This window comes from Osmerus eperlanus, chromosome 22, assembly GCF_963692335.1.
Source record: "Osmerus eperlanus chromosome 22, fOsmEpe2.1, whole genome shotgun sequence".
Classification (NCBI taxonomy): domain Eukaryota; kingdom Metazoa; phylum Chordata; class Actinopteri; order Osmeriformes; family Osmeridae; genus Osmerus; species Osmerus eperlanus.
This window is the reverse complement of record NC_085039.1, coordinates 199,690-217,516: the sequence shown is the minus strand read 5'-3', so window position 1 is coordinate 217,516 and position 17,827 is coordinate 199,690. Positions and strand designations below refer to the sequence as shown.

At 44.9% G+C, this 17,827-nt stretch overlaps 16 non-coding genes across 16 annotated transcripts; all 16 read left to right on the top strand.

The window, feature by feature from the left end:
• The first annotated feature begins 4,709 nt into the window (after nt 1-4,709).
• On the top strand, nt 4,710-4,791 carry trnal-uag (transfer RNA leucine (anticodon UAG)). Its single transcript has one exon. It is a non-coding gene; the product is annotated as a tRNA-Leu (tRNA).
• A 787-nt stretch (nt 4,792-5,578) lies between these two features.
• trnal-uag (transfer RNA leucine (anticodon UAG)) lies at nt 5,579-5,660 on the top strand. Its single transcript has one exon. It is a non-coding gene; the product is annotated as a tRNA-Leu (tRNA).
• A 780-nt stretch (nt 5,661-6,440) lies between these two features.
• Nucleotides 6,441-6,522, top strand: trnal-uag (transfer RNA leucine (anticodon UAG)). Its single transcript has one exon. It is a non-coding gene; the product is annotated as a tRNA-Leu (tRNA).
• Nucleotides 6,523-7,310: 788 nt separating this feature from the next.
• Nucleotides 7,311-7,392, top strand: trnal-uag (transfer RNA leucine (anticodon UAG)). Its single transcript has one exon. It is a non-coding gene; the product is annotated as a tRNA-Leu (tRNA).
• Nucleotides 7,393-8,173: 781 nt separating this feature from the next.
• trnal-uag (transfer RNA leucine (anticodon UAG)) lies at nt 8,174-8,255 on the top strand. Its single transcript has one exon. It is a non-coding gene; the product is annotated as a tRNA-Leu (tRNA).
• Nucleotides 8,256-9,043: 788 nt separating this feature from the next.
• trnal-uag (transfer RNA leucine (anticodon UAG)) lies at nt 9,044-9,125 on the top strand. Its single transcript has one exon. It is a non-coding gene; the product is annotated as a tRNA-Leu (tRNA).
• Nucleotides 9,126-9,906: 781 nt separating this feature from the next.
• On the top strand, nt 9,907-9,988 carry trnal-uag (transfer RNA leucine (anticodon UAG)). The gene has a single exon. It is a non-coding gene; the product is annotated as a tRNA-Leu (tRNA).
• Nucleotides 9,989-10,776: 788 nt separating this feature from the next.
• On the top strand, nt 10,777-10,858 carry trnal-uag (transfer RNA leucine (anticodon UAG)). Its single transcript has one exon. It is a non-coding gene; the product is annotated as a tRNA-Leu (tRNA).
• A 787-nt stretch (nt 10,859-11,645) lies between these two features.
• On the top strand, nt 11,646-11,727 carry trnal-uag (transfer RNA leucine (anticodon UAG)). The gene has a single exon. It is a non-coding gene; the product is annotated as a tRNA-Leu (tRNA).
• A 787-nt stretch (nt 11,728-12,514) lies between these two features.
• On the top strand, nt 12,515-12,596 carry trnal-uag (transfer RNA leucine (anticodon UAG)). The gene has a single exon. It is a non-coding gene; the product is annotated as a tRNA-Leu (tRNA).
• Nucleotides 12,597-13,384: 788 nt separating this feature from the next.
• Nucleotides 13,385-13,466, top strand: trnal-uag (transfer RNA leucine (anticodon UAG)). The gene has a single exon. It is a non-coding gene; the product is annotated as a tRNA-Leu (tRNA).
• Nucleotides 13,467-14,254: 788 nt separating this feature from the next.
• Nucleotides 14,255-14,336, top strand: trnal-uag (transfer RNA leucine (anticodon UAG)). Its single transcript has one exon. It is a non-coding gene; the product is annotated as a tRNA-Leu (tRNA).
• A 787-nt stretch (nt 14,337-15,123) lies between these two features.
• trnal-uag (transfer RNA leucine (anticodon UAG)) lies at nt 15,124-15,205 on the top strand. The gene has a single exon. It is a non-coding gene; the product is annotated as a tRNA-Leu (tRNA).
• Nucleotides 15,206-15,992: 787 nt separating this feature from the next.
• trnal-uag (transfer RNA leucine (anticodon UAG)) lies at nt 15,993-16,074 on the top strand. Its single transcript has one exon. It is a non-coding gene; the product is annotated as a tRNA-Leu (tRNA).
• A 788-nt stretch (nt 16,075-16,862) lies between these two features.
• On the top strand, nt 16,863-16,944 carry trnal-uag (transfer RNA leucine (anticodon UAG)). Its single transcript has one exon. It is a non-coding gene; the product is annotated as a tRNA-Leu (tRNA).
• Nucleotides 16,945-17,732: 788 nt separating this feature from the next.
• On the top strand, nt 17,733-17,814 carry trnal-uag (transfer RNA leucine (anticodon UAG)). The gene has a single exon. It is a non-coding gene; the product is annotated as a tRNA-Leu (tRNA).
• Nucleotides 17,815-17,827: the final 13 nt, after the last annotated feature.

Below are 17,827 nucleotides of genomic sequence, written 5' to 3'. Positions count from 1 at the left end.
ACGGTGATGGCGCAGCTGTGATAGCTAACGAGCTAGGCAGAGAGAAAAACGAACATTTACCTAGCATCCACACCTCAAACAAGTTGACCTAGACGCAAAACTATACGTCCAATCCAAAATATAAGGATATTTTCCGAGACCCAAGACTCTGCCGAAACCAGAGATGTCCTTTATATGTCTGTGCGGTCAGAAATACGACTCTATCGGCAGTTTCAAAATCTTGTTCCTTCTTGCTTTCTCTGACTGATTTTACTCACCTCTCCATTGAAGTTAGTGAGAGAATTTGAAAGGCTGCTCTCGCTTCAAGGCTCATAGCTGAAAATCTGTAAATGTGAGCTCTTTAGTAGTTACATTGGCTGAAAGAGGACAATTTTTCCTACATTTTAAGGTATAACTTGTTTCTGTAAGTTAAACTATATGAACGTTAGAGGAATTTGTTTGACAAATTAGTTGAATATCAGAAAAAGAGCAGCAAGCACTCTGCTTGCTGCTCATAAAAATCATGAAGGAGCAAACATTTTAATGTATTTCAAACTGTCATAATTCAAAATTGGCTGAACATTTGAAAAAGCTGAATCATTTGGGAATAGCTGAATGTCTTGTGAACATTTTAAAGGTTGAATGGTGTCTCTAGCTGAAAGTAAGCTGAAGTAGTTACGTTTGAAAGAGGAGGAAGCTTTTTAATGATTTGAAAGGATTTACCATTACTTTTAATGGGAGAATAATTTGCACAAAAACCTTAATGTCTTAAAAAGTATAAAAGTGAGAAATACCAAAAGTCATAGCCATCATCTCCTGAAGGAGCTGAACGTTTTGATACAAAAGTTGTAGGAATCGGTTAAAGTATGCAGAACGAGTTAAAGGCCAAAAAACGGCGGAAGAACTGAGAAGTTGAAAAGCAATAGTGAGAATGCTTAACAGCATTCTCACAATAATAATAACTAGAAACGGCTGTTCCTGCGAAACAGCAGTGAGAATGCTGAAAACCTGAATGGGGATAGCTGACCATGCTAAAAAAGCTGAAAATAGTGAAAATTTAGTAGAAAGTTATAAGCTGAAGCTTCAAAGCAACCGAAAGGTATTTTTGAAAGGGACTGGAGCAGCATTCCAACAATGATTTGAAAGGATTTACCATTACTTTTAAAGGGAGAATAATTTGCACAAAAACCTTAATATTTTAAAAAGTATAAAAGTGAGAAATGAGAAAATACCCGCAAGCTGAAATGAATTTCAAAAATGTGTGAGTCACACAAAAGAGGCAGTGTGGAAGCTGAACTGCATCATCTTAACAAAGCTAAGAGCTAAAATAGCCTACAATGTGGGAGAAGCTGAAAGCTGAACTGTTAAACAGAAGAAGAAGTAGGCTAGCTAGTCGTAACAAGAATATTATCGTTTTAACAGATTAAATTATAGTTGGGATAGTAATAGCAGTAGCAGATGTAGCCTACCATTGAGTGCGTTTACTCGTCTTTCTTAGTAGGATTCAATGTGTTGATGGAATGAAACATACAGCAGTAGGGCCGATACAGGAAGACACGGCGACACTTTGTTGCAGAAGGATGATGGTGCAAGTTTTGTCCGTGGAGCATACAACGATTAATAAAAAAGAATCATGTAGACGCGTTTATTGAGTAATCGCATAACTAATTACACATGTAAACGGAGTAATCGTATTATTGGTATAAACCGACAATTGCTAGTAATCGTGTTTCTCATGGTCAAGTAAATGTACCAATCACCTGTGTGAGAGACTGAGTGGTGCGTGTCTGTCGTTACGGTGATGGTGCAGCTATGATTGCTAACGCGGTGAGGGCACAGAATAAGAGAAATGTAGCTAGAATCCACACCTCAAACAAGATAACCTAGACGCAAAACTGTACGTCCAATCCAAAATCTAATGATATTTTCCGAGACCCAAGACTCTGCCGAAACCAGAGATATTCTTTATATGTATGTGTAGTCAGAAATACGACTCTACCTGCAGTTTCAAAAACGTGTTCCTTCTGCTTTCCTGGTGCGTGTTTGTTTGGTTGCCACGGCGATGGAGCAGCTATGATTGCTAACGCGCTGAGGGCAGAGAATAAGAGAAATGTAGCTAGAATCCACACCTCAAACAAGATAACCTAGACGCAAAACTGTACGTCCAATCCAAAATATAAGGATATTTTCCGAGACCCAAGACTCTGCCGAAACCAGAGATATTCTTTATATGTCTGTGCAGTCAGAAATACGACTCTACCTGCAGTTTCAAAAACGTGTTCCTTTTGCTTTCCTGGTGCTTGTTTGTTTGGTTGCCACGGTGATGGCGCAGCTGTGATAGCTAACGAGCTAGGCAGAGAGAAAAACGAACATTTACCTAGCATCCACACCTCAAACAAGTTGACCTAGACGCAAAACTATACGTCCAATCCAAAATATAAGGATATTTTCCGAGACCCAAGACTGCCGAAACCAGAGATGTCCTTTATATGTCTGTGCGGTCAGAAATACGACTCTATCGGCAGTTTCAAAATCTTGTTCCTTCTTGCTTTCTCTGACAAATTTTACCCACCTCTCCATTGAAGTTAGTGAGAGAATTTGAAAGGCTGCTCTCGCTTCAAGGCTCATAGCTGAAAATCTGTAAATGTGAGCTCTTTAGTAGTTACATTGGCTGAAAGAGGACAATTTTTCCTACATTTTAAGGTATAACTTGTTTCTGTAAGTTAAACTATATGAACGTTAGAGGAATTTGTTTGACAAATTAGTTGAATATCAGAAAAAGAGCAGCAAGCAGAGTGTGCCACTCTGCTTGCTGCTCATTCATAAAAATCAAGAAGGAGCAAACATTTTAATGTATTTCAAACTGTCATAATTCAAAATTGGCTGAACATTTGAAAAAGCTGAATCATTTGGGAATAGCTGAATGTCTTGTGAACATTTTAAAGGTTGAATGGTGTCTCTAGCTGAAAGTAAGCTGAAGTAGTTACGTTTGAAAGAGGAGGAAGCTTTTTAATGATTTGAAAGGATTTACCATTACTTTTAATGGGAGAATAATTTGCACAAAAACCTTAATGTCTTAAAAAGTATAAAAGTGAGAAATACCAAAAGTCATAGCCATCATCTCCTGAAGGAGCTGAACGTTTTGATACCTAAATTGTAGGAATCGGTGAAAGTATGCAGAACGAGTTAAAGGCCAAAAAACGGCGGAAGAACTAAGAAGTTGATATAACTAGAAAAGGCTGTTCCTGCGAAACAGCAGTGAGAATGCTGAAAACCTGAATGGGGATAGCTGACTATGCTAAAAAAGCTGAAATAGTGAAAATTTAGTAGAAAGTTATAAGCTGAAGCTTCAAAGCAACCGAAAGGTATTTTTGAAAGGGGCTGGAGCAGCATTCCAACAATGATTTGAAAGGATTTATCCATTACTTTTAAAGGGAGAATAATTTGCACAAAAACCTTAATATTTTAAAAAGTATAAAAGTGAGAAATGAGAAAATACCCGCAAGCTGAAATGAATTTCAAAAATGTGTGAGTCACACAAAAGAGGCAGTGTGGAAGCTGAACTGCATCATCTTAACAAAGCTAAGAGCTAAAATAGCCTACAATGTGGGAGAAGCTGAAAGCTGAACTGTTAAACAGAAGAAGTAGGCTAGCTAGTCGTAACAAGAATATTATCGTTTTAACAGATTAAATTATAGTTGAGATAGTATAAGCAGTAGCAGATGTGGCCTATGCGTTTACTCGGCTTTCTTAGTAGGATTCAATGTGTTGATGGAATGAAACATACAGCAGTAGAGCCGATACAGGAAGACACGGCGACACTTTGTTGCAGAAGGATGATGGTGCAAGTTTTGTCCGTGGAGCATACAACGATTAATAAAAAAGAATCATGTAGACGCGTTTATTGAGTAATCGCATAACTAATTACACATGTAAACGGAGTAATCGTATTATTGGCATAAACCGACAATTGCTAGTAATCGTATTTCTCATGGTCAAGTAAAACTACCAATCACCTGTGTGAGAGACTGAGTGGTGCGTGTCTGTCGTTATGGTGATGGTGCAGCTATGATTGCTAACGCGCTGAGGGCAGAGAATAAGAGAAATGTAGCTAGAATCCACACCTCAAACAAGATAACCTAGACGCAAAACTGTACGTCCAATCCAAAATATAAGGATATTTTCCGGGACCCAAGACTCTGCCGAAACCAGAGATATTCTTTATATGTCTGTGCAGTCAGAAATACGACTCTACCTGCAGTTTCAAAAACGTGTTCCTTTTGCTTTCCTGGTGCTTGTTTGTTTGGTTGCCACGGTGATGGCGCAGCTGTGATAGCTAACGAGCTAGGCAGAGAGAAAAACGAACATTTACCTAGCATCCACACCTCAAACAAGTTGACCTAGACGCAAAACTATACGTCCAATCCAAAATATAAGGATATTTTCCGAGACCCAAGACTCTGCCGAAACCAGAGATGTCCTTTATATGTCTGTGCGGTCAGAAATACGACTCTATCGGCAGTTTCAAAATCTTGTTCCTTCTTGCTTTCTCTGACTGATTTTACTCACCTCTCCATTGAAGTTAGTGAGAGAATTTGAAAGGCTGCTCTCGCTTCAAGGCTCATAGCTGAAAATCTGTAAATGTGAGCTCTTTAGTAGTCTCTTTAACAGCATTCTCACAATAAAGAGAAACAGGAAAACAATAGTGAGAATGCTTAACAGCATTCCGTGGTAGCGTGGCCGAGCGGTCCAAGGCGCTGGATTTAGGCTCCAGTCTCTCCGGAGGCGTGGGTTCAAATCCCACCGCTGCCACTTTTGTAGGGTGCTAACGCCGTCCCATTGCTTTGAAGTCAGTAAGTGGGTTTGAAAAAGTGAACTGTGGCTCGACATGTGCGATTGTATATGATTTTTTGGGGCATCGTAGTTATAGTGGCAACTACAGTGGCAACTTTTTTCCTTGAAGTTGACGGGGTTCAATCCCCAGCCAGTACAGACCGTGGAGAGGCATCTCGTCTCTTGTGACGGTCGATAGCGTCACGATTAGGCCACGTGTTTCAAACTCCGCAGAAGTATAAACCAGGCTTAGGGCAATTTCTTACTAGTTGGACGTCAGTAGGTGGTGTGGAAAGGTGAACCGTCCCTCGAAATGCTGTGCGATCATGGAGTCTGTTGGGGGCATTGGTGGTATAGTGGCAAGCATAGCTGCCTTCCAAGCAGCTGACCAGGGCTCGATTCCTGGCCAATGCAGAACCTTGAGAGAGATTCAAATCAACTTTATTTCGCCATGTATACAGATACTAGGAATTTGATTTGGTATTCTCCATGCAGGCTATAGCATCACAAATAGAACAACAAGACAAAAAAGAAAAACAATACAAGGACAGATAGTACCAGTATGAGCAAAATAATAAAGAAGAATGGAGGTAATGTTAAATAAAGCGCCGTAAAGTTCATGTGTAAGAGCTATTTAGGAGGGCTATTGTTAGATCTGTTTTATCTTGTGACGTTCAAGCGCTTCCAGGCATTAAGAATGTCACGTGAGCTCCTGGACGATCGATCAGCTTCGGGAAGAGCCCGGGGGGCCAAGACCTGACAACGTGGTAGCGTGGCCGAGCGGTCCAAGGCGCTGGATTTAGGCTCCAGTCTCTCCGGAGGCGTGGGTTCAAATCCCACAGCTGCCACTTTTGTAGGGTGCTAACGCCGTCCCATTGCTTTGAAGTCAGTAAGTGGGTTTGAAAAAGTGAACTGTGGCTCGACATGTGCGATTGTATATGATTTTTTGGGGCATCGTAGTTATAGTGGCAACTACAGTGGCAACTTTTTTCCTTGAAGTTGACGGGGTTCAATCCCCAGCCAGTACAGACCGTGGAGAGGCATCTCGTCTCTTGTGACGGTCGATAGCGTCACGATTAGGCCACGTGTTTCAAACTCCGCAGAAGTATAAACCAGGCTTAGGGCAATTTCTTACTAGTTGGACGTCAGTAGGTGGTGTGGAAAGGTGAACCGTCCCTCGAAATGCTGTGCGATCATGGAGTCTGTTGGGAGCATTGGTGGTATAGTGGCAAGCATAGCTGCCTTCCAAGCAGTTGACCAGGGCTCGATTCCTGGCCAATGCAGAACCTTGAGAGAGATTCAAATCAACTTTATTTCGCCATGTATACAGATACTAGGAATTTGATTTGGTATTCTCCATGCAGGCTATAGCATCACAAATAGAACAACAAGACAAAAAAGAAAAACAATACAAGGACAGATAGTACCAGTATGAGCTAAATAAGAATGGAGGTAATGTTAAATAAAGCGCCGTAAAGTTCATGTGTAAGAGCTATTTAGGAGGGCTATTGTTAGATCTGTTTTATCTTGTGACGTTCAAGCGCTTCCAGGCATTAAGAATGTCACGTGAGCTCCTGGACGATCGATCAGCTTCGGAAAGAGCCCGGGGGGCCAAGACCTGACAACGTGGTAGCGTGGCCGAGCGGTCCAAGGCGCTGGATTTAGGCTCCAGTCTCTCCGGAGGCGTGGGTTCAAATCCCACCGCTGCCACTTTTGTAGGGTGCTAACGCCGTCCCATTGCTTTGAAGTCAGTAAGTGGGTTTGAAAAAGTGAACTGTGGCTCGACATGTGCGATTGTATATGATTTTTTGGGGGCATCGTAGTTATAGTGGCAACTACAGTGGCAACTTTTTTCCTTGAAGTTGACGGGGTTCAATCCCCAGCCAGTACAGACCGTGGAGAGGCATCTCGTCTCTTGTGACGGTCGATAGCGTCACGATTAGGCCACGTGTTTCAAACTCCGCAGAAGTATAAACCAGGCTTAGGGCAATTTCTTACTAGTTGGACGTCAGTAGGTGGTGTGGAAAGGTGAACCGTCCCTCGAAATGCTGTGCGATCATGGAGTCTGTTGGGGGCATTGGTGGTATAGTGGCAAGCATAGCTGCCTTCCAAGCAGCTGACCAGGGCTCGATTCCTGGCCAATGCAGAACCTTGAGAGAGATTCAAATCAACTTTATTTCGCCATGTATACAGATACTAGGAATTTGATTTGGTATTCTCCATGCAGGCTATAGCATCACAAATAGAACAACAAGACAAAAAAGAAAAACAATACAAGGACAGATAGTACCAGTATGAGAAAAATAATAAATAAGAATGGAGGTAATGTTAAATAAAGCGCCGTAAAGTTCATGTGTAAGAGCTATTTAGGAGGGCTATTGTTAGATCTGTTTTATCTTGTGACGTTCAAGCGCTTCCAGGCATTAAGAATGTCACGTGAGCTCCTGGACGATCGATCAGCTTCGGAAAGAGCCCGGGGGGCCAAGACCTGACAACGTGGTAGCGTGGCCGAGCGGTCCAAGGCGCTGTATTTAGGCTCCAGTCTCTCCGGAGGCGTGGGTTCAAATCCCACCGCTGCCACTTTTGTAGGGTGCTAACGCCGTCCCATTGCTTTGAAGTCAGTAAGTGGGTTTGAAAAAGTGAACTGTGGCTCGACATGTGCGATTGTATATGATTTTTTGGGGGCATCGTAGTTATAGTGGCAACTACAGTGGCAACTTTTTTCCTTGAAGTTGACGGGGTTCAATCCCCAGCCAGTACAGACCGTGGAGAGGCATCTCGTCTCTTGTGACGGTCGATAGCGTCACGATTAGGCCACGTGTTTCAAACTCCGCAGAAGTATAAACCAGGCTTAGGGCAATTTCTTACTAGTTGGACGTCAGTAGGTGGTGTGGAAAGGTGAACCGTCCCTCGAAATGCTGTGCGATCATGGAGTCTGTTGGGAGCATTGGTGGTATAGTGGCAAGCATAGCTGCCTTCCAAGCAGTTGACCAGGGCTCGATTCCTGGCCAATGCAGAACCTTGAGAGAGATTCAAATCAACTTTATTTCGCCATGTATACAGATACTAGGAATTTGATTTGGTATTCTCCATGCAGGCTATAGCATCACAAATAGAACAACAAGACAAAAAAGAAAAACAGTACAAGGACAGATAGTACCAGTATGAGCTAAATAAGAATGGAGGTAATGTTAAATAAAGCGCCGTAAAGTTCATGTGTAAGAGCTATTTAGGAGGGCTATTGTTAGATCTGTTTTATCTTGTGACGTTCAAGCGCTTCCAGGCATTAAGAATGTCACGTGAGCTCCTGGACGATCGATCAGCTTCGGGAAGAGCCCGGGGGGCCAAGACCTGACAACGTGGTAGCGTGGCCGAGCGGTCCAAGGCGCTGTATTTAGGCTCCAGTCTCTCCGGAGGCGTGGGTTCAAATCCCACCGCTGCCACTTTTGTAGGGTGCTAACGCCGTCCCATTGCTTTGAAGTCAGTAAGTGGGTTTGAAAAAGTGAACTGTGGCTCGACATGTGCGATTGTATATGATTTTTTGGGGGCATCGTAGTTATAGTGGCAACTACAGTGGCAACTTTTTTCCTTGAAGTTGACGGGGTTCAATCCCCAGCCAGTACAGACCGTGGAGAGGCATCTCGTCTCTTGTGACGGTCGATAGCGTCACGATTAGGCCACGTGTTTCAAACTCCGCAGAAGTATAAACCAGGCTTAGGGCAATTTCTTACTAGTTGGACGTCAGTAGGTGGTGTGGAAAGGTGAACCGTCCCTCGAAATGCTGTGCGATCATGGAGTCTGTTGGGGGCATTGGTGGTATAGTGGCAAGCATAGCTGCCTTCCAAGCAGCTGACCAGGGCTCGATTCCTGGCCAATGCAGAACCTTGAGAGAGATTCAAATCAACTTTATTTCGCCATGTATACAGATACTAGGAATTTGATTTGGTATTCTCCATGCAGGCTATAGCATCACAAATAGAACAACAAGACAAAAAAGAAAAACAATACAAGGACAGATAGTACCAGTATGAGCAAAATAATAAATAAGAATGGAGGTAATGTTAAATAAAGCGCCGTAAAGTTCATGTGTAAGAGCTATTTAGGAGGGCTATTGTTAGATCTGTTTTATCTTGTGACGTTCAAGCGCTTCCAGGCATTAAGAATGTCACGTGAGCTCCTGGACGATCGATCAGCTTCGGAAAGAGCCCGGGGGGCCAAGACCTGACAACGTGGTAGCGTGGCCGAGCGGTCCAAGGCGCTGTATTTAGGCTCCAGTCTCTCCGGAGGCGTGGGTTCAAATCCCACCGCTGCCACTTTTGTAGGGTGCTAACGCCGTCCCATTGCTTTGAAGTCAGTAAGTGGGTTTGAAAAAGTGAACTGTGGCTCGACATGTGCGATTGTATATGATTTTTTGGGGGCATCGTAGTTATAGTGGCAACTACAGTGGCAACTTTTTTCCTTGAAGTTGACGGGGTTCAATCCCCAGCCAGTACAGACCGTGGAGAGGCATCTCGTCTCTTGTGACGGTCGATAGCGTCACGATTAGGCCACGTGTTTCAAACTCCGCAGAAGTATAAACCAGGCATAGGGCAATTTCTTACTAGTTGGACGTCAGTAGGTGGTGTGGAAAGGTGAACCGTCCCTCGAAATGCTGTGCGATCATGGAGTCTGTTGGGGGCATTGGTGGTATAGTGGCAAGCATAGCTGCCTTCCAAGCAGCTGACCAGGGCTCGATTCCTGGCCAATGCAGAACCTTGAGAGAGATTCAAATCAACTTTATTTCGCCATGTATACAGATACTAGGAATTTGATTTGGTATTCTCCATGCAGGCTATAGCATCACAAATAGAACAACAAGACAAAAAAGAAAAACAATACAAGGACAGATAGTACCAGTATGAGCTAAATAAGAATGGAGGTAATGTTAAATAAAGCGCCGTAAAGTTCATGTGTAAGAGCTATTTAGGAGGGCTATTGTTAGATCTGTTTTATCTTGTGACGTTCAAGCGCTTCCAGGCATTAAGAATGTCACGTGAGCTCCTGGACGATCGATCAGCTTCGGAAAGAGCCCGGGGGGCCAAGACCTGACAACGTGGTAGCGTGGCCGAGCGGTCCAAGGCGCTGGATTTAGGCTCCAGTCTCTCCGGAGGCGTGGGTTCAAATCCCACCGCTGCCACTTTTGTAGGGTGCTAACGCCGTCCCATTGCTTTGAAGTCAGTAAGTGGGTTTGAAAAAGTGAACTGTGGCTCGACATGTGCGATTGTATATGATTTTTTGGGGGCATCGTAGTTATAGTGGCAACTACAGTGGCAACTTTTTTCCTTGAAGTTGACGGGGTTCAATCCCCAGCCAGTACAGACCGTGGAGAGGCATCTCGTCTCTTGTGACGGTCGATAGCGTCACGATTAGGCCACGTGTTTCAAACTCCGCAGAAGTATAAACCAGGCTTAGGGCAATTTCTTACTAGTTGGACGTCAGTAGGTGGTGTGGAAAGGTGAACCGTCCCTCGAAATGCTGTGCGATCATGGAGTCTGTTGGGGGCATTGGTGGTATAGTGGCAAGCATAGCTGCCTTCCAAGCAGCTGACCAGGGCTCGATTCCTGGCCAATGCAGAACCTTGAGAGAGATTCAAATCAACTTTATTTCGCCATGTATACAGATACTAGGAATTTGATTTGGTATTCTCCATGCAGGCTATAGCATCACAAATAGAACAACAAGACAAAAAAGAAAAACAATACAAGGACAGATAGTACCAGTATGAGAAAAATAATAAATAAGAATGGAGGTAATGTTAAATAAAGCGCCGTAAAGTTCATGTGTAAGAGCTATTTAGGAGGGCTATTGTTAGATCTGTTTTATCTTGTGACGTTCAAGCGCTTCCAGGCATTAAGAATGTCACGTGAGCTCCTGGACGATCGATCAGCTTCGGAAAGAGCCCGGGGGGCCAAGACCTGACAACGTGGTAGCGTGGCCGAGCGGTCCAAGGCGCTGGATTTAGGCTCCAGTCTCTCCGGAGGCGTGGGTTCAAATCCCACAGCTGCCACTTTTGTAGGGTGCTAACGCCGTCCCATTGCTTTGAAGTCAGTAAGTGGGTTTGAAAAAGTGAACTGTGGCTCGACATGTGCGATTGTATATGATTTTTTGGGGCATCGTAGTTATAGTGGCAACTACAGTGGCAACTTTTTTCCTTGAAGTTGACGGGGTTCAATCCCCAGCCAGTACAGACCGTGGAGAGGCATCTCGTCTCTTGTGACGGTCGATAGCGTCACGATTAGACCACGTGTTTCAAACTCCGCAGAAGTATAAACCAGGCATAGGGCAATTTCTTACTAGTTGGACGTCAGTAGGTGGTGTGGAAAGGTGAACCGTCCCTCGAAATGCTGTGCGATCATGGAGTCTGTTGGGGGCATTGGTGGTATAGTGGCAAGCATAGCTGCCTTCCAAGCAGTTGACCAGGGCTCGATTCCTGGCCAATGCAGAACCTTGAGAGAGATTCAAATCAACTTTATTTCGCCATGTATACAGACACTAGGAATTTGATTTGGTATTCTCCATGCAGGCTATAGCATCACAAATAGAACAACAAGACAAAAAAGAAAAACAATACAAGGACAGATAGTACCAGTATGAGCAAAATAATAAATAAGAATGGAGGTAATGTTAAATAAAGTGCCGTAAAGTTCATGTGTAAGAGCTATTTAGGAGGGCTATTGTTAGATCTGTTTTATCTTGTGACGTTCAAGCGCTTCCAGGCATTAAGAATGTCACGTGAGCTCCTGGACGATCGATCAGCTTCGGAAAGAGCCCGGGGGGCCAAGACCTGACAACGTGGTAGCGTGGCCGAGCGGTCCAAGGCGCTGGATTTAGGCTCCAGTCTCTCCGGAGGCGTGGGTTCAAATCCCACAGCTGCCACTTTTGTAGGGTGCTAACGCCGTCCCATTGCTTTGAAGTCAGTAAGTGGGTTTGAAAAAGTGAACTGTGGCTCGACATGTGCGATTGTATATGATTTTTTGGGGCATCGTAGTTATAGTGGCAACTACAGTGGCAACTTTTTTCCTTGAAGTTGACGGGGTTCAATCCCCAGCCAGTACAGACCGTGGAGAGGCATCTCGTCTCTTGTGACGGTCGATAGCGTCACGATTAGGCCACGTGTTTCAAACTCCGCAGAAGTATAAACCAGGCATAGGGCAATTTCTTACTAGTTGGACGTCAGTAGGTGGTGTGGAAAGGTGAACCGTCCCTCGAAATGCTGTGCGATCATGGAGTCTGTTGGGGGCATTGGTGGTATAGTGGCAAGCATAGCTGCCTTCCAAGCAGTTGACCAGGGCTCGATTCCTGGCCAATGCAGAACCTTGAGAGAGATTCAAATCAACTTTATTTCGCCATGTATACAGACACTAGGAATTTGATTTGGTATTCTCCATGCAGGCTATAGCATCACAAATAGAACAACAAGACAAAAAAGAAAAACAATACAAGGACAGATAGTACCAGTATGAGCAAAATAATAAATAAGAATGGAGGTAATGTTAAATAAAGCGCCGTAAAGTTCATGTGTAAGAGCTATTTAGGAGGGCTATTGTTAGATCTGTTTTATCTTGTGACGTTCAAGCGCTTCCAGGCATTAAGAATGTCACGTGAGCTCCTGGACGATCGATCAGCTTCGGGAAGAGCCCGGGGGGCCAAGACCTGACAACGTGGTAGCGTGGCCGAGCGGTCCAAGGCGCTGTATTTAGGCTCCAGTCTCTCCGGAGGCGTGGGTTCAAATCCCACCGCTGCCACTTTTGTAGGGTGCTAACGCCGTCCCATTGCTTTGAAGTCAGTAAGTGGGTTTGAAAAAGTGAACTGTGGCTCGACATGTGCGATTGTATATGATTTTTTGGGGGCATCGTAGTTATAGTGGCAACTACAGTGGCAACTTTTTTCCTTGAAGTTGACGGGGTTCAATCCCCAGCCAGTACAGACCGTGGAGAGGCATCTCGTCTCTTGTGACGGTCGATAGCGTCACGATTAGGCCACGTGTTTCAAACTCCGCAGAAGTATAAACCAGGCTTAGGGCAATTTCTTACTAGTTGGACGTCAGTAGGTGGTGTGGAAAGGTGAACCGTCCCTCGAAATGCTGTGCGATCATGGAGTCTGTTGGGGGCATTGGTGGTATAGTGGCAAGCATAGCTGCCTTCCAAGCAGCTGACCAGGGCTCGATTCCTGGCCAATGCAGAACCTTGAGAGAGATTCAAATCAACTTTATTTCGCCATGTATACAGATACTAGGAATTTGATTTGGTATTCTCCATGCAGGCTATAGCATCACAAATAGAACAACAAGACAAAAAAGAAAAACAATACAAGGACAGATAGTACCAGTATGAGAAAAATAATAAATAAGAATGGAGGTAATGTTAAATAAAGCGCCGTAAAGTTCATGTGTAAGAGCTATTTAGGAGGGCTATTGTTAGATCTGTTTTATCTTGTGACGTTCAAGCGCTTCCAGGCATTAAGAATGTCACGTGAGCTCCTGGACGATCGATCAGCTTCGGAAAGAGCCCGGGGGGCCAAGACCTGACAACGTGGTAGCGTGGCCGAGCGGTCCAAGGCGCTGGATTTAGGCTCCAGTCTCTCCGGAGGCGTGGGTTCAAATCCCACCGCTGCCACTTTTGTAGGGTGCTAACGCCGTCCCATTGCTTTGAAGTCAGTAAGTGGGTTTGAAAAAGTGAACTGTGGCTCGACATGTGCGATTGTATATGATTTTTTGGGGGCATCGTAGTTATAGTGGCAACTACAGTGGCAACTTTTTTCCTTGAAGTTGACGGGGTTCAATCCCCAGCCAGTACAGACCGTGGAGAGGCATCTCGTCTCTTGTGACGGTCGATAGCGTCACGATTAGGCCACGTGTTTCAAACTCCGCAGAAGTATAAACCAGGCATAGGGCAATTTCTTACTAGTTGGACGTCAGTAGGTGGTGTGGAAAGGTGAACCGTCCCTCGAAATGCTGTGCGATCATGGAGTCTGTTGGGGGCATTGGTGGTATAGTGGCAAGCATAGCTGCCTTCCAAGCAGCTGACCAGGGCTCGATTCCTGGCCAATGCAGAACCTTGAGAGAGATTCAAATCAACTTTATTTCGCCATGTATACAGATACTAGGAATTTGATTTGGTATTCTCCATGCAGGCTATAGCATCACAAATAGAACAACAAGACAAAAAAGAAAAACAATACAAGGACAGATAGTACCAGTATGAGAAAAATAATAAATAAGAATGGAGGTAATGTTAAATAAAGCGCCGTAAAGTTCATGTGTAAGAGCTATTTAGGAGGGCTATTGTTAGATCTGTTTTATCTTGTGACGTTCAAGCGCTTCCAGGCATTAAGAATGTCACGTGAGCTCCTGGACGATCGATCAGCTTCGGAAAGAGCCCGGGGGGCCAAGACCTGACAACGTGGTAGCGTGGCCGAGCGGTCCAAGGCGCTGGATTTAGGCTCCAGTCTCTCCGGAGGCGTGGGTTCAAATCCCACAGCTGCCACTTTTGTAGGGTGCTAACGCCGTCCCATTGCTTTGAAGTCAGTAAGTGGGTTTGAAAAAGTGAACTGTGGCTCGACATGTGCGATTGTATATGATTTTTTGGGGCATCGTAGTTATAGTGGCAACTACAGTGGCAACTTTTTTCCTTGAAGTTGACGGGGTTCAATCCCCAGCCAGTACAGACCGTGGAGAGGCATCTCGTCTCTTGTGACGGTCGATAGCGTCACGATTAGACCACGTGTTTCAAACTCCGCAGAAGTATAAACCAGGCATAGGGCAATTTCTTACTAGTTGGACGTCAGTAGGTGGTGTGGAAAGGTGAACCGTCCCTCGAAATGCTGTGCGATCATGGAGTCTGTTGGGGGCATTGGTGGTATAGTGGCAAGCATAGCTGCCTTCCAAGCAGTTGACCAGGGCTCGATTCCTGGCCAATGCAGAACCTTGAGAGAGATTCAAATCAACTTTATTTCGCCATGTATACAGACACTAGGAATTTGATTTGGTATTCTCCATGCAGGCTATAGCATCACAAATAGAACAACAAGACAAAAAAGAAAAACAATACAAGGACAGATAGTACCAGTATGAGCAAAATAATAAATAAGAATGGAGGTAATGTTAAATAAAGTGCCGTAAAGTTCATGTGTAAGAGCTATTTAGGAGGGCTATTGTTAGATCTGTTTTATCTTGTGACGTTCAAGCGCTTCCAGGCATTAAGAATGTCACGTGAGCTCCTGGACGATCGATCAGCTTCGGAAAGAGCCCGGGGGGCCAAGACCTGACAACGTGGTAGCGTGGCCGAGCGGTCCAAGGCGCTGGATTTAGGCTCCAGTCTCTCCGGAGGCGTGGGTTCAAATCCCACAGCTGCCACTTTTGTAGGGTGCTAACGCCGTCCCATTGCTTTGAAGTCAGTAAGTGGGTTTGAAAAAGTGAACTGTGGCTCGACATGTGCGATTGTATATGATTTTTTGGGGCATCGTAGTTATAGTGGCAACTACAGTGGCAACTTTTTTCCTTGAAGTTGACGGGGTTCAATCCCCAGCCAGTACAGACCGTGGAGAGGCATCTCGTCTCTTGTGACGGTCGATAGCGTCACGATTAGGCCACGTGTTTCAAACTCCGCAGAAGTATAAACCAGGCATAGGGCAATTTCTTACTAGTTGGACGTCAGTAGGTGGTGTGGAAAGGTGAACCGTCCCTCGAAATGCTGTGCGATCATGGAGTCTGTTGGGGGCATTGGTGGTATAGTGGCAAGCATAGCTGCCTTCCAAGCAGTTGACCAGGGCTCGATTCCTGGCCAATGCAGAACCTTGAGAGAGATTCAAATCAACTTTATTTCGCCATGTATACAGACACTAGGAATTTGATTTGGTATTCTCCATGCAGGCTATAGCATCACAAATAGAACAACAAGACAAAAAAGAAAAACAATACAAGGACAGATAGTACCAGTATGAGCAAAATAATAAATAAGAATGGAGGTAATGTTAAATAAAGCGCCGTAAAGTTCATGTGTAAGAGCTATTTAGGAGGGCTATTGTTAGATCTGTTTTATCTTGTGACGTTCAAGCGCTTCCAGGCATTAAGAATGTCACGTGAGCTCCTGGACGATCGATCAGCTTCGGGAAGAGCCCGGGGGGCCAAGACCTGACAACGTGGTAGCGTGGCCGAGCGGTCCAAGGCGCTGGATTTAGGCTCCAGTCTCTCCGTAGGCGTGGGTTCAAATCCCACCGCTGCCACTTTTGTAGGGTGCTAACGCCGTCCCATTGCTTTGAAGTCAGTAAGTGGGTTTGAAAAAGTGAACTGTGGCTCGACATGTGCGATTGTATATGATTTTTTGGGGGCATCGTAGTTATAGTGGCAACTACAGTGGCAACTTTTTTCCTTGAAGTTGACGGGGTTCAATCCCCAGCCAGTACAGACCGTGGAGAGGCATCTCGTCTCTTGTGACGGTCGATAGCGTCACGATTAGGCCACGTGTTTCAAACTCCGCAGAAGTATAAACCAGGCTTAGGGCAATTTCTTACTAGTTGGACGTCAGTAGGTGGTGTGGAAAGGTGAACCGTCCCTCGAAATGCTGTGCGATCATGGAGTCTGTTGGGAGCATTGGTGGTATAGTGGCAAGCATAGCTGCCTTCCAAGCAGTTGACCAGGGCTCGATTCCTGGCCAATGCAGAACCTTGAGAGAGATTCAAATCAACTTTATTTCGCCATGTATACAGATACTAGGAATTTGATTTGGTATTCTCCATGCAGGCTATAGCATCACAAATAGAACAACAAGACAAAAAAGAAAAACAATACAAGGACAGATAGTACCAGTATGAGCAAAATAATAAATAAGAATGGAGGTAATGTTAAATAAAGCGCCGTAAAGTTCATGTGTAAGAGCTATTTAGGAGGGCTATTGTTAGATCTGTTTTATCTTGTGACGTTCAAGCGCTTCCAGGCATTAAGAATGTCACGTGAGCTCATGGACGATCGATCAGCTTCGGGAAGAGCCCGGGGGGCCAAGACCTGACAACGTGGTAGCGTGGCCGAGCGGTCCAAGGCGCTGGATTTAGGCTCCAGTCTCTCCGGAGGCGTGGGTTCAAATCCCACCGCTGCCACTTTTGTAGGGTGCTAACGCCGTCCCATTGCTTTGAAGTCAGTAAGTGGGTTTGAAAAAGTGAACTGTGGCTCGACATGTGCGATTGTATATGATTTTTTGGGGGCATCGTAGTTATAGTGGCAACTACAGTGGCAACTTTTTTCCTTGAAGTTGACGGGGTTCAATCCCCAGCCAGTACAGACCGTGGAGAGGCATCTCGTCTCTTGTGACGGTCGATAGCGTCACGATTAGGCCACGTGTTTCAAACTCCGCAGAAGTATAAACCAGGCATAGGGCAATTTCTTACTAGTTGGACGTCAGTAGGTGGTGTGGAAAGGTGAACCGTCCCTCGAAATGCTGTGCGATCATGGAGTCTGTTGGGGGCATTGGTGGTATAGTGGCAAGCATAGCTGCCTTCCAAGCAGCTGACCAGGGCTCGATTCCTGGCCAATGCAGAACCTTGAGAGAGATTCAAATCAACTTTATTTCGCCATGTATACAGATACTAGGAATTTGATTTGGTATTCTCCATGCAGGCTATAGCATCACAAATAGAACAACAAGACAAAAAAGAAAAACAATACAAGGACAGATAGTACCAGTATGAGAAAAATAATAAATAAGAATGGAGGTAATGTTAAATAAAGCGCCGTAAAGTTCATGTGTAAGAGCTATTTAGGAGGGCTATTGTTAGATCTGTTTTATCTTGTGACGTTCAAGCGCTTCCAGGCATTAAGAATGTCACGTGAGCTCCTGGACGATCGATCAGCTTCGGAAAGAGCCCGGGGGGCCAAGACCTGACAACGTGGTAGCGTGGCCGAGCGGTCCAAGGCGCTGGATTTAGGCTCCAGTCTCTCCGGAGGCGTGGGTTCAAATCCCACAGCTGCCACTTTTGTAGGGTG